Source organism: Typopeltis vanoorti, chromosome 11 (genome assembly GCF_054136105.1).
Source record: "Typopeltis vanoorti isolate ZY-2024b chromosome 11, IOZ_Tvanoo_1.0, whole genome shotgun sequence".
NCBI classification, from domain to species: domain Eukaryota; kingdom Metazoa; phylum Arthropoda; class Arachnida; order Uropygi; family Thelyphonidae; genus Typopeltis; species Typopeltis vanoorti.
Window position 1 is genome coordinate 22,833,451 of NC_143559.1, and position 16,563 is coordinate 22,850,013.

The following is a 16,563-nucleotide window of genomic DNA, read 5'->3' on the forward strand; positions in this document are numbered from 1 at the left end:
TCTTCCAATTTCCACCACTATATTTTCCTCTGTATCCGCCACTTCCATCTATTCTTTTCCCCTTTTATATCACAGTCTACCACAACCTACCTGTGCTGTGCCGCTACACTTTCTCCATTAATCACTTTACAGTTTTTCACCTCCTTCAGATGTTTCCTACGGCACATAATATAGTCAATCTGACTCATTCTATTCCCGCTCTTATAAGTTATCAGATGCCTAACTCTCTTCTTGAACCACGTGTTAGCTATAGCCAGATCAAAGGCCACAGCATATTCTATGATTCTTTTACCTACTTCATTTCTTTCACCACTACTCCAACCCCCATGTACCCTTTCTTCACCGCCTTCCTACATGCCCATTCAGATCTGCTCCGACAATCACTCTCTCACCATCAGGGATTCCCATTACTACTTGGTCAAGTTCTCTCCAGAATGTCTCTTTCTCCTCCTCATCACAACCTACTTGTGGGGCGTAGCCACACACTATAGTAGCCACACTTCCTCCCATCTCCAGCAAACAACTGAATTACCCCTCTTAAATCTTTCCCTATATCATTGATGTACAAATTAAAGAGCAGTTGCTGTAATACCGAGCCCTGTTGTACTCCACTAGTCACCATCATTCTCCTAAATGCCACTCCATCATATACTATTCTCTGGTCTGTCTTTCAGCCACCCCCATCCATGCCACTAGCCTCGTATCCATTCCCATTTGCTCCATTTTTTTAATAGTTTTCCATGTGATATTCTGTGAAATTCCATGGCAAAGTCAAGCAATATCATGGTGTAGCCATTGCCTTTATTCAATTCTGTTGTCACGTTATTATAAAATATGAATAAGTTGCTTAGACATGACCTACCCTTTACATAGCCATGCTGCCCTCTGTGGAGTATTGCATCTCTATCCACCCACAGTTGTATTTTACCTTTCACCAACTTTTCCAATACTTTCTGGAGTAACTACTTTGAAAAATTGCTAAATGAAGCAAGCAGTGGTAGCATGGTGGTAGAAAACACTAAATAGGCATACAATTATTAAAGCAATATTAAGCAATATACAGGTGGCCATAAAATAACTTTCCCTCTTTGGAGGCATCTGTAGCTAAAACCAATAAACAGAATGAGACCAAATTTTATATCGAAACTTTTGAAGGCATGGGGAGATGATTTCCATGATAAAAAGATTTAGTACCAGAAGTCGCCGATAAGTTGGAATTTTGGCACTGGCAGAGCCGAAAACAAGCGGATAATTACATTAAAGGCAGATAAAATGGAATAATAACATTTTGATGGTGTAAGCAACAGCTGCGTCACTTATTCCAGCTGGATATGTGCCGTGTTACAATGATAATAACAATTAAACTAAAACAACAACTTGCTAGAGACACAGAAATTAATGTTGTTATTGAACTCACAGTAAATAACGTTTTATTCATCAGAATCAGGGTCCCCTGGACTACATACACGATTTTCAATATGTTCAATTATTCTCTGCCAGGTCTAACTCTTAGTGATCCAGTTTCTTCAAACTTCTTAATCATAGCTCTCAGTGCTACAGCTCACATAGGACCTGTATGTAGGTTATGAAGCCTTCTAAATTCCCAAAGGGCTAAGGGCTGCTACAGCATTGCACTGTTTAAGGTAAAACAAGTAAATAAAGCACTGATGCAAGGTAGGACGCATATTGAGCACAATTTGTCAGTCATTCGAATAACTGCCTGAACGTTACCAATCCCTTTTTGAGTGGAATTGGTGGTGCTACTGTCACATATCCACAGTAAAATTTGCATAATCCTTTTTACCTGTGTTTACTGCAAACAACTGACTGCTTTCGTTCCCACCAGCACCAAAATTTCCCCTATCGGCGACTTTTGGTACTAAATCTTTTTTTCGTGGAAATCATCTCCTCATGCCTTCAAAATTCTCAATATAAAATTTGGTCTCATTCTGTTTATTGGTTTTAGCTACAGATGCCTCCAAAGAGGGAAAGTTATTTTATGGCCACCTTCTGTGTATGTGTATATATATACACACACACATACACAGTAGAACCTCGGTTGTCGAACTTAATTCATTCCCGAAGGCTGTTCAGAAACCGAATTGTTTGAAAACTGAAACCATTTTCCCATAAGAATTAATGTAAAATGGGTTAATCCATTCCTAAACCCCAGATGATTGTTTATTTAAACCTTTACAACAGCACTTCATGCATAAGATATATACAAACATAATGAAAATGCATAAAATCTTACATAAAAAGAATAAACACAATAAATAGATAAAATATAGACAAAAGTTGATCGCCTCTTTATTTTTGAGTATTGTGCAGATCATTGATTTCACCATACCGAACTGCATAGCAAGATCTGAGACACGAATGCTATTTTCATGTTTGGATATGATTTCTTTTTTCATCTCTATCGTGGTTCTAACAACTTCTCTTTTCGCTTTGCTGCTATCACTATTCTTCTGCGGCCCCATGGTATATTAATTAATAATTTATGAAAAAAAAAAAAGGAAATCAAGAAAACTCACTGCAAAATCAAGCAGGTGTCTGCACTGAATGAAGGCTTCCATGTAACTGATGCTCTCCTGCCTTACAGCTCAGCACGTGGTTGCCGTTTGCCTGTTCGGGAACCAAAATTCTGTTCAGAACATATGTTTGGGAACCGAATTGTTCGAGAACAGAGGCATTCGACAACCGAGGTTCCACTGTGTGTGTGTGTGTGTGTGTGTATATATATAAATACTTGAAGTAGAAAAAATCATCAAAAACCTGAAATGTAAGAAGGCAACTGGGGTAAATGATATTCGACCAGAAATGCTCAGTATTTAGGTATAAAAGTTTTACTTACTGTTATAATAACGGAATTAACTCGCGTAACATATTCTTTATTTGCCTGAGTATCACAGGCATCATCAGTATAAGTACAAAGGCTAATTAAACAATAATTGCTATATTCACAAAGCACCACCTAAATAGCTAAGGTTAAATTTCCTAAATTTATTTAAAAACAAAAAATTATATATATGTATACAATTACAAGGGAACAAGACAAAAGTCATTCACAAAAGTCAGTTCCTAACGGAACAGCTTTACAAAGAAACGTGAAATGTTACTTCACTCCCCCTAACCTAAACAGATCCGATGGTCTATGTCTTTCCCTCTTGTGGGAGATAGTACTCTATAAATCAGCAAAACATTTACTGTTTTCTAGAAAACAGTAAATGTTTTGCTGATTTATAGAGTACTATCTGTTTTCTAGAAAACAGTAAATGTTTTGCTGATTTATAGAGTACCATCTGTTTTCTAGAAAACAGTAAATGTTTTGCTGATTTATAGAGTACTATCTCCCACAAGAGGGAAAGACATAGACCATTGGATCTGTTTAGGTTAGGGGGAGTGAAGTAACATTTCACGTTTCTTTGTAAAGCTGTTCCGTTAGGCACCGACTTTTGTGAATGAGTTTTGTCTTGTTCCACTGAACTCTATGTCAAGTGTTGATGGCATGCTCTGCAAGTCCAGGCTGTTCAGGTTCAAGGTACTGAATATACTGCTTGTGTTCTTCTAACCTGATCTAAGCATGACTTCCTGTTTGTCAGAAATATAACCCACAAGAGCAGGGAATCTGGTAGACACCTGGATAGCTGAGATGTGGGAGCTTGTCCTTTGGAGACGTGAGGCATGTAGAGATTTTTCTGATGGGTCGAAAGGCCACACAAATATTTAGTGGTTTTAACATTTTAGCTATGCGTTCTCTAATGCCTTGCATAGTCAATAGTATTAAAGGCTGTGATTAGTTATTGTTTAGATTTTTTGAATTTCATCCGTTTTGCACGTGTGAAGTGTAATCTGACGTGGTGTCGCTTCTCTCCACTGTGAATAGATGTGAGAACTTTGTGCTCCTTGTTAATTTGCAGTTATATTGTGGATAATCAACACTTTTTGTAACTTTCATTAGAGTATTCACTGTTGATAGTAACTTGAGAAAAAATCTCGATAAAAAGAATACTGAAGTAAAGAAAATTTTCTCCAAACTAACTAAAATATTCAGGAAATCTAATTTTAAGAGCAGAAAAAAATATTTGAACTAAAGGAAGTAATGCACCGGTTTATCAGGAAAACGAGCGACCATTATTTCTTCTAGAAATTCTAGTAAAGAAGTGAGATGAAATTAGCAGTTTTCCAAAAATAAAATGGCAGCAAACAATTGATTTTAGGGGATGAAAACAGAGAATATTCAGAAAGAGGATAATAAATTAACTGATACACTAATTGAAGAGAAATGTTTAGAAAAGAAACAATGAAGACTACTTTCATCATTTGTTAATACTTTGAAAATGAGTAATGTGTGGACTTTTGAAGGATATTATCAGAATTTATCTTCTGATGAAAGAAAGCTTTACAACAGGAGAACTTAAAGCACACTTAACAATTCATCAAATAAGCGGCACCGCTTCTATATGATATCACTGATAAGAAATTTTCGTAATACGTAAATTTCATTGATCAGTTTTGAATTCATAAACAGGATTAACCATCGAGTGTGCTATTTGTCATGAGACATTTTAATCTGGACAGCTAACACAACTCTGAATAATACCTACTTAAGAAATAGAGAATAGTATGCGGTAATGAGAATTCTGTCAAGAGGTCATCTGTAGAAAGAATAGTTTAATATCATGAAACACATTTTCGTCTTTACTACTAATGAAAGAAATTTTCTCTTTTAGAAAGGCATCAGATGGATAAAAGAATTGATGCTAATGAATACCACTTTATGCGAACTATTGGTGACAATAAATTTTCAAAATCAGGAGAGATAGAACACACTTAAGATGTCATACTAATGAAAAACCATTCGAGTGTAGTATCTGCAGTATGAAATTTAAGAGAGCATTACATCTTAAAATACACTTGAAAATCATTCTAATGAAAAACAGCATGATTGTACAATCTGTCAAATGAAATTTCTGCACCTAGGAAATCTTAACACGCATTTAAGAATTCACTGTAATGAGAAAACCTTCATCTGTCCATTCTGTGAAAAGAATTTTTCTCAATTAGGACATCTAAAATGTCACCTAAGATCTCATACTAATGAAAAACCATTCATGTGTTCAATCTATGAAAAGAATTTTTCTCAATCAGGACATCTAAAAAGCCACCTAAGATCTCATACTAATGAAAAACCATTCGAGTGTACGGTATGTGGTTAAGAAATTTAAATAGGCATCAATTCTTGAGGAACACTTGAAAATTCATACTAATGAAAGACCATATAATTGTACCATCTGCAAAAAAGAAATTTTCTCTCTCAGGAAGTCTTAAAAAACATAAGAATTCATACTAATAAAAAGCCTTTCGAATGTTCCATCTGTGAAAAGAAATTTTCTTGTTCTTCAAATCTTAAAATTCACATAAGAATTCACACAAATCCTCTCCCACTCAAATGTCAATCTCACCTTCCCATGGTCCGTCCTGTTCTAAAAGTACAAACGAGGCACTGGCGACCGAGTATGGGCTGTATAACCTTAACATCCTAACAGAGTAAATGCTGTTAGATCTGCATGTCCAAAAGCGTTAGGTAGCAGCCCTACCACTGGACTTACCCAGCGACAGATTAGTAACCTGCCCTGGGGAAATTCAAAATACTTTCAAGTTTCATGCAAAGAAAAGCCAGACTGTCAGGGAAGACCACAACCTAGGAAACAGTAAACAAAATTGGAAAAAGGAACACATAATGAAGATTGAAACATGGAATGTGAGAAGCATTGCACACAAAGAAGAAGAACTTGATAAACAACTAAACCAAGCTAACATAAAATATGTATAGTAACAGAAACAGAGAAAAAACAAAAAGGTACAAAAGAAACAAACAACTATATACAAATCTACAGTGGGATAAAAAAAGAAGAAAGAGCAAAATTAGGTATAATGATTATGGTACATAAATCCCTAAAGAACAATATTGTATATTACAACTATTTGAATGAAAGATTAATAGAAATTAGATTCAAGACATTAAGAGGCCACATAACAATAATTGGTGCATATGAACCAGAAGAGGGAAAAGAAGAAAACAATAATATATTTTATAAAGAATTACAGAATGCCATAGATAAAACAAACAAAACTGACTATTTACTGCTAGCAGGAGATTTAAATGCCAGAATAGGAAACAAAAAATACAAAACAAATATAGGTAAATTTGGCGAAGATACATGTAATGAAGGGCGCAGATTGCGTGATTTTGTCATTTATAATAATATGAGAATAATGAATTCAATGTTTAAACACAAGGAAATACATAAATATATTTGGTCAGCCAGAGGATACAAATCAGTAATTGACTACATTATCACAAATTTTAAATTAGCAGAGTTAATTTTAGATGTAAGAGCATATCGAGGCTTTGAATTAAACTCTGATCATTATATGGTATCAGCAAAAATTCGTTTTAAACCAAAGTGGCTTTGGTTTAAACATAGAATTGAAAATTCTTACCAGCCAAGCTACAAAATTTCTTCATTACAGGATCCTCAAGTTAGACAACAATATCAAAAATGCACAAACTTAAAAACAGAAACCACACATGAATCAAGTGACACAGAAGATGAATGGGAAAATTTGAAACAAATTCTCACAAAAACAGCAACAGAAACCTTAGGAATAAAGCTCAAATGGATTAGAAAAAGAGGACTACGAGACTGGAACAAAGAAATCGAAAATATAATAAAAACCAAAAAGGACAGTTACCAGAAATGGCTAAATTCCAAAACAATAGAGGCAGAAATAGAGTATAAAAGAAATAGTGCAATTGCAAAACGAGAAGCAAGGAAAAAACGTAGAGAAAGATGGAACAATTATATAGCAGAACTAGAAAAGGATTTATTTAAGCCACAACCCAAAACCTATAAAGTAATAAAATACATGAATAAAGAAATAAAAGAAAAGATAAAAATACAAACAGTAGATTTAGAAAAGGGTGACCTATTTCCAAAATCTCTGGACAGATGAGAACAAAGAAATAAAATTTTATAAGACAAAGAATGACCTAATAGAAAATAACACAATGTTAGAACTGAAAAATATAATAAAGAAGATGGAAAATAGGAAAACACCAGGAGAAGACAATATAAATATAGAACTATACAAAAATGCAGGTGAAAAATTTAATGAAAGACTTTTGATATTTTTTAATGTGGTTTGGATGTCCAGAAAAAATCCTAACTCTTGGAAAAAAGCACTGGTTATCCCATTCTATAAAAACAGGAAATAAAGACAATTGCAATAATTATAGGGGAATTAGCCTGCTGAATACAGGATATAAAATATATGCAGGAATATTAAAAGAGGAACTAAGCAGCATTGTAGAAGACAAATTACTAGAAGAACAAAATGGTTTCCGAAAAGGCCAATCCTGCATAGATCCAATTTTTACTTTAAAATTATTAATAGAAAAGAGAAGAGAATTTCAAAAAGAAACACACATGGCCTTTATTGATTATGAAAAAGCCTTTGACAAAATTAGTAGACAAAAATTGTTTAAAATATTAACCGATTTAAACATACCAAACCAACTTTTACAATCAATTCAAGAAATATATATACAGGAAATAAAATAGCAGTTAAATTACAATCATCTCAGAGTGGAAAGATATATCAAGAGCAGTACGACAAGGATGTACCCTCTCACCTCTGCTTTTCAATATATATATATATATATATATATATATATATATAAATGAAATATTAACAATCTGGAAACAGCATAACCCATTTGGTTATGCTGTTTGCAGGGTTACAAATAACCCTGCAAATGAAGATAGGTACACTACTATTTGCAGATGATCAAATAGTATTAGCTACATCAGAAGATGACTTACAAAGATCATTAAATGATATCTCAAAGCAATATAATATGACAATATCTAAAGAAAAAACAAAAATAATTGCATTCAAAGGAGAAAACCCAATAAGAAGTAAAATAGTGATAGATAATAAAATACTAGGACAAGTAAACACTTTCAGATACTTGGGATGTGATCTATCATACGAAGAAGAAAAAGACATAGACACTAAAATATCAAACTTTGTCAAAGTAAATGGCATAATAAATAATATATTTAAGCCATCCCTAGTACAAAAACACACTAGAATCAGACTATATAATGTCTTGTCAAAACCAACTCTACAAAATGGAAATGAAACATGGACCATGAAAAGGAAAGATGAAAAATGAATTCAAACAGCAGAAATGAAGTTCCTCAGAAAAACAACTGGATATACCAAGTGGGACTACAAAACAAATGAAGAAATCTTGCAATCCCTGAAAATAAAACCAATTAATTACTACATAAGACAGTATAAACAAAAATGGCTAGAACATTTAAATCAAATGGACAACAGCAGGCTACCAAAAATATTATACAGATACAAAATAAGTGGAAAAAGAAGAATCGGAAGACCAAGAAAGAGATGGCATGAGACCGGAACAGGCCACTTGGCTTAAATTCCATTTAGGAAGAAGTAATTCTTTTTGTAATAGTTCTTCTGAAGAACAAAAGGAGTGGTCTTTATGAACCAGTGTTTTTATAGCACCTGTCTTTTGACTAGGATGGTGATGTGATTCAACATGCATGTACTAGCCTGTATGAGTCTCCTTCCTATAGACTGAATTGTAGGTTATCCTCTGGTTGGCGAAGAATGAAGAGGGCTACTTCTAGGGTGAACTGGATCTTTGGATGAAGTGCATTTATTTTTGAGAGAAACTGTTGTAATTCTTCCGAAGTGCCCTTTCATATGGCAAAAACGTCATCCACTTATCTGAACCAACATTTCACCCAGACCTAACCTTTGGTTGAGATATGTGGACGACATTTTTGCCATATGGAAGCACTTCAGAAGAATTACAACAGTTTCTCTCAAAAATAAATGCACTTCATCCAAGAATCCAGTTCACCCTAGAAGTAGAAGTAAATAAGCAGTTAGCCTTTCTAGACCTCTTAATTCTTCGCCAACCAGATGGTAACCTACAATTCACAGTCTATAGGAAGGAGACTCATACAGGTCAGTACATCCATGCTGAATCACGTTACTATCCCAGTCAAAAGACAGGTACTATAAAAACACTAGTTCATAGAGCCCACTCCTTTTGTTCTTCATATCCAATGGTTATAAGAATTCCTTCATAAAAAGAGCTTTAAGTAGTCATGCCTCAGCATCCTCTTTAAATACAGAAGAAACTACGCATACACCTATCCCCTATGTGCAAGGCGTTAGCGAATGCATAGCTAAAGTGTTAAAAACCACTAAATATTTGTGTGGACTTTCGACCCATCAGAAAAATCTCTACATGCCTCACGTCTCCAAAGGACAAGCTCCCACATCTCAGCTATCCAGGTGTCTACCAGATTCCTTGCTCTTGTGGGTTATCATATTTTTGACAAACAGCAAGTTATGCTCAGATCAGGTTAGAAGAACACAAGCCATATATTCAGTACCTTGAACCTGAACAGCCTGGACTTGCAGAGCATGTCATCAACACTTGACATAGAGTTCAGTGGAACAAGACAAAAGTCACTCACAAAAGTCGGTTCCTAATGGAACGGCTTTACAAAGAAAAATGTGAAATGTTACTTCACTCCCCTAACCTGAACAGATCCGATGGTCTATGTCTTTCCCCCTTATGGGAGATAGTACTCTATAAATCAGCAAATGTTTCCTAACTTGTAATTGTATACACACACACACACACACACATACATTTTTTTTTTTTTTTTTTTAAAATAAATTTACGAAATTTAACCTTAGCTACTTAGGTGGCGCTTTGTGAATATAGCAGTTATTGTTTAATTAGCCTTTGTACTTATACTGATGATGCCTGTGATACTCAGGCGAAAATTATACGCATAAAGAATATTTTACCTGAATTAATTCCATTATTATAATAGTAAGTAATATGTCTACTTACGGTATTTCCTTACTGAAACTTGTATAAAGTTTTACAGTGGCTACACTGCATAAGTATACCTGTTTTTTCAAATGTAATGTTACAGAAGACTGTTGAGGTTATCACATACTGCAAGGCAGACAAATGGATGGATGCTAAAAAGAATCAGTAGAAGTTTAAGGCTTTTAAGGATACTGACAGAAGAAATATGAAATATTTTGGACACATTGAAAGGATGGACTACTTCTCAAAACAGTAACAGAAGGTAAAGTTCCTAGAAAAAGAGGAAGGTGTAGATCATTAATGAGATTGGTGAATGGTGTGTCTAGAGTGACTGATCTTCAGAGAGTTGAAGTCTCTAGGAAAGCATACAACAGGACCACATAGTGAGGACTGGTGTTTCACATTACTGAGCACCTGAGTGACCATACAACATCTGTTAATGTCCAGTGAACTGTATATTTCAGAAGGCCTGGTCAGAGGGATGGATTTCAGATAATTGGAGTGGATGTCTTATAGCACTCACCTGTAAGAAAGAAATAAAACTGAAAATGAAAATTGCCAATGAATTTCTTTATTGGTTTTCCAGTAAGATTTATGCAAGCATGCTTGAGAAAAGGTTAAGAAAAATTGTGAAAGGGACGCTTGGAGGAGGACAAGCTGGATTCAGACCAGCTAGAGGTAGTCAGGATTATATTTTCACTTAAAGACAAAGAAATGAGCCTCCCTAGCTCAGTCAGTATAGACAAAGCTCTTTGGTCAGGAAGATCTAGGTTTGATATCCTTCGGTGACGTGAGGAAACTTTATCTGGTCCCTTTCGGCTAAAGGTGAGTTAGCCTATCTCTTATGGAGGTATTGGATTTTTCGTCCCCAGAAGAGGCAAACTGGCTTGAACACACATCTACAGACATAAGACACACTTGGTATGTTGTGATACGGTAGTGATTAAATGTAGGAAAAAATCTGCAACACTGCAAGGTAAAATAGGAGGAAAGGAATAATAAGAAGAAGACAAAGAAATGACTGGAATATAACAAAGATCTGTATTTTGGTTTTGTAGATCTGGAAAAGGCATATGACAAGGTGCCAAGATTAAAACTGTTCAAAACGCCACAGTTTTTTATTTATTTATTTTTTTTTGATAGAGGAATGGAGACAAATTCCACATGATGTCTGCTGCACATTGGTGAAAAACTTCCCTCAAAGGGTGCAGGAGGTGATCAAAGCCAAAGGTGGACATACCTGATATTAGGGTCCACCTACTGGTATCAGTTGTAAATTGCTAAAGAGTCCGGACAATTATTGGTAAATAGTGTATATCAAACTGATTTTGGAAGGAGGCGAAGTGCATGCAGCTTATTCCACTTTTACTACTAGTTGTCCTGGCATTGTGCTACCTCTAGGATCATTGCACTCTACATTGGGGAGAAATCAAAAACATATTAATTTCATGGCAATTAATTTTATGAACATTTCGACACAGCATAGGAAAATAAAAATAAACTAAATAAACAATAAATATTCAAAGGAATAAATGGTTTTACTCACTATACCTATTCTTTTGGAAGATGAAACTGTCCCTGTATAATGATAAACATCCTCTCCCCAACAGACTTCATACTGAAAAATGCAAGAAAAACAGGTAGAATTATTGTACCATTAAATACAATAATGACACACTAGACTATATGTAATGACAGTGTATTAATTGAAGACATTTGGGATGAAAATGACCTGAACCTGTATAATGATAAACAATGCTCCTCCCTCAGGCACCATGTACTATCATTAAGACAATACTAATTTTACAATTACAGTTTTATTGAAAACATTCAAACTAGGGGATATATTTAAAACTGTTTAAAATGCATCCACTCAACATTGAAGGGACATAAATACTGTCAAGCGAGTTCCATCTTGCAAGGAAATGCAGGATATGACACCACCCAGTGTGCATGTGTTAAAGCTATGCAATCAACAAAATACACCGTAATATTTTCTGGTATATTTTATTTAAAAAAAAAAAAAAAGAATATTGGCCACAACCCACTAACTGATTTCATGGCCCACTAATAGATTGCGACTCAATTTGTAAAACACTCTTGGTTGCAACCTATTGGTGGGCTGGTCTATGTAATTCATTGTGGTAGACCTTTATAATTGTTCATTGGTTCTCTTGAACTACAGTATTGTATTCTCCTGAACATTACAGTTTTAAGATTTAAGTATAAACATGTAACACATAATGGATTCTACCTTTTGAATATTTTACCATTTGTTAGCAAACTGGTTGGGAAATGCCCTTTTAACAAGTGGCAAAATATAAAAGCCAATAACTATTATTCATATTTTTAGTATAGTTGATAATGTTAACCTTGGCATTCATGTTAAACCTAATTGGTTATTTAAATTGATTTTCTCCTTTTAGCAACTTTAAACTGATTAGGTAAAATAAGCTAAAACTTCTTATTTTAACTTATCTGGTCAATATATGTACATCTTCTAGATTAATTTTGCATTCCTTCTGTTTTCAAAATTAAGTTGTTGTTTTTTTAATGTTTTAAAATCCATTTATCTATTCATTTGTTATAGCCACTGCTCTTTATACTCTCTCTCTCTCTCTTTCTCCCACCTTCTGCTGGGCACACAGTCACAAAATTTTTGGAATCCTTCGAGTTAAAATAGAAAACAACATTTGAAATTTTAGCATATTTGATGAATTTGTGTTTACCTTGAAAAAGATTTTGCAAATTAATTGCAAAACTGCTTTTTTCACGCTAAATACAATTTCATAAAAACAGCAGTGCTGAAAATGTTAAGTGCTAACTTAAACTGCACTGATCAGAGCATTAATATAATGGATTTCAGTGTAATGCATTCCAAATGTATATGTTGACATTTACATTTCTTAGGTCCTTCATCTCCTTTACATTTCCTTTTCTCACTCATAATTTATAAAGTGTCTACATATTTTTTTGTTGCAATGCTGTATTTGGATAGATATTTCAAAGACAGGAGAACAAGAACATTTGATAACTTTTTGGAATGCTAGGAAATGCAGAATGTTGAAAAATGTTTTTGGAATGCTTAGAAATGCATTCTTCTAAATTTGTAACATTGTTGTTCTAATGCAATGAATAATTGCCTTTTTTTACAATAAATATACTGTAAAACATTTTACACTAATTACAGAAATGACATTATAATGAAACCTACACTGTTTTTGAAACTGAGTGGTATGTGAGGTATTTCTGCATACTAAAATTTCAAGTACAATTTAATCCTTAAATGATCCCAAAAATTTCACCATTGTGTGCACAGCAGAGAAATCACAAATGGCAGCAGCTTTACAATGGAATAGATAAATAAATTTTAACACTTGAATTCACTGATTAGAATTTAAATTTTGAAACTATAAAAAGTGCAAATTTAACAGTTACAGATTTAAAAAAATAATAATAAGAGGTTGGGGTGCTTAAGGGTCAAAGCTGTATAACTGAGAGGAGACCTCCACATAGCCTTTAAAGGAATGCGGAGAACCGACCAGGGCTTCTGACCTAATGTCCAATCCTCACCTTCTCGTGGTGCACCCTGTTGGGTATCTACTTTGATACTGAACGAACGAGGATGGGCTGGCAATTTGGGATTTAGTCGACCAAATTGTATTCTTATTGGTTAAACCAAAATAAAAAATGATGGTACAACATGACAAAATTTCATGCCGGCTCGGGCGTCGCCCGGTTAAACAAGGCCCCCGTTGTTTTCGCCAGGGAACCAGGGCGAACAGCGAAAAGTCAGCTACTGGAACAAATCTGAAAACAAACCCCAACTCAACATCACCAGAGTTAAAGATCGGTACTATCAACGTAAGAAGCCTGAATGGCAAAGAAATGGAGCTAGCTGAGGAATTAGATAAGTACCAGATCGACATAATAGGGGTTACTGAAACAAAAAAGACCAAAACTGGTGAGATCTTTCTGAGCAATAAATACAAAATGTTATATTCAGGTAATAACAATCAAGGAAAAGAAGGAGTAGCCATAGTATTCAACACAAAATACGAGGCTAATCTTCTTGAATGGCAGTCAGTCTCAAGTAGAGTAATGTGGGCAAATATGAGAATGGAGAACTGGACAATGAGACTTATTTGTGGATATAGTCCCACAGAAGGTTCTACTAAGGTAGAAGTGGAGGAATTTTTTGAGGCTTTAGAAAAAGCAACTGACACAATGAAAAAGGAAAAGTTGGTCCTTGTTGGGGATCTAAATAGTAGAGTAGGAAATGATTGTGAGACATACAAAAATATTTTGGGAAAATTTGGAGAAAAGAGCAAAGCTAATAATAATGGCAAATATCTGTTGGATTTCTGCTCAGGACATGGACTGGTTATTACTAACACCATGTTCCAACATAAAAATGTGCACAAATTCACATGGAGAGAAGAGGCTAGGAATAAGAAAAGTCTCATTGACTATGTTATTGTTGATAGTGATGTTTTCTCCCTGGTGCAGGACACCAGAGTGTACAGAGGATTTGAAATTGGAAGTGATCACTATTTAGTCTTGAGCAGGATAAAATTGAATTTCATATTGAAAAGAATAACATGTAAGAAAGTTTTAAAGCGAATAAAAGTTGAGCAGCTCTCAGATGTAAACTGTAGACTAAAATACAGAAATATTATTGAAAAGAAAATGAAAGAGTTTGAGAACAGGAATCAAACCTTGGAGATTCAGTGGCAAACTCTGAAGGAAACATTGATTGATTCTGCCAGAGAGGCATGTGGTGAGGTTGTGTGCAAAGATAAAAAAATCACAACTCCCTGGTGGACACAAGAAGTTAAAGAGGCAGTGAAGGGAAAGAAGAAAGCATATCAAAAGTTCCTGGCAAATAAGTCAGCTTTTACTCTTACAGAATACAGAGACAAATGTAAGAAAGCTAAACAGTGTGTAAAACTAGCTAAACAAAAGTCATGGGAGGACTTTGGCAAGAATATAGAAAATAAATATCAAGAAGGTGGCAAAATATTCTGGAGGTTGTTGAAGAAGCTTAGGAATGGAGGAAAGAGTGCTGTAAAAGGAATTAGAGATGATAAAGGTGCAATGAAAACAGGAGAAAAAGATATCCTTGAAGTATGGGGTAATTACTTTGAAAAACTGCTAAATGAAACAAGCAGTGATGACAGCACAGTGATAAAAAACACTGACCAGGCATGCAGTCAGGAATACATATCCATACTTGAAGTAGAAGAAGCCATCAAAGGCTTGAAATGTGGAAAGGCAGCAGGAGTAGATGATATTCGACCAGAAATGCTGAAGTATGGTGGTATAAGAGTCTTACAGTGGCTGCACTGCATAGTTCAGAAAGCCTGGACCGAGGGATGAATTCCCGATTATTGGAGTAGAGCTCTCATAGTACCCATATATAAAAAGGGAAATAAAACTGAATGTGAGAATTACAGAGGTATTTCCCTACTGAGTGTTCCTGGCAAGATCTATGCAAGTATACTTGAGATTCGGTTGAGAAGAATTGTGGAAGAAAAGCTTGGTAAAGAACAAGCTGGATTCAGGCCAAATAGAGGCTGTCAGGATCAGATCTTCACTTTACGACAAATAGTCGAGAAAGCATGGGAATATAACAAAGATCTGTATTTAAGTTTTGTCGATTTGGAAAAGGCATATGACAAGGTGGCAAGAGAGAAACTATTCAATACGCTGCAGTTATATGGTGTCAATGGGGCATTATATCAAGCAATACTTAGTCTTTATTTGAGTTGTGAGTCAGCAGTTAGAATTGAAGGAAGTACAGGAAGATGGTTTAATGTTAAATCTGGTGTGAGACAAGGATGTACATTATCCCCTCTGTTATTCATTATCTATATGGATCACATTATGGAGGAATGTGGTATTAAACCTGATATCAAAATTGGAGATGTTAATGTCAGCTCTTTGCTTTATGCGGATGATGTTATACTTCTAAATGAATCCGCTACAAGTCTGCAAGATTCTCTGACTAAATTGAATAGCTGTTGTAATAGATATGGTATGAAGGTCAGCAATAAAAAGACAAAGACAATGAAAATAGGCAGAATCATTGAAAATGTCAACTGTGTTGTGAATGGAGAACCTGTGGAACAAGTAAAACATTTCAGCTACTTAGGCACGATTTTTAGTGAAGATGGTAAATTAAATATAGAAATAGACAACAGAATCAGCAAAGCTGGTATGGTGGGAAGTCAATTGAATAAATTCATATGGAATAAGAGAGAAATTAGTCAGAACACTAAATTAGTTGTATACAAGACTGTGTTCAAACCAATTTTAACTTATGGATCTGAGAGCTGGGTCAGAAGTAAAACACTTGACCAAAGACTAGAGACTGCAGATATGAGAGTCCTGAGAAAGATTAGAGGCGTGAACAGATGGCATCAATGGCAATATCATATTAAAAATGAGGATTTTAGGAAAGAACTTGACATTGTCAGCATCCAGGAATGCGTTAGCAGAGCTAATCTCAGATGGTATGGTCACTTAAATAGAATGGGAGAGGAAAGATTAGCAAAACAAGTGTTCTCTGCCAGGTTGGCAGGAAAACGACCCAGAGGAAG

At 34.9% G+C, this 16,563-nt stretch overlaps 1 protein-coding gene across 7 annotated transcripts in view; it reads left to right on the top strand.

The window, feature by feature from the left end:
- LOC150101365 (serine/threonine-protein phosphatase 2A 56 kDa regulatory subunit gamma isoform-like) overlaps positions 1-16,563 on the top strand; it is a 430,932-nt gene that overhangs the window by 227,722 nt on the left and 186,647 nt on the right. The window lies entirely within an intron of this gene.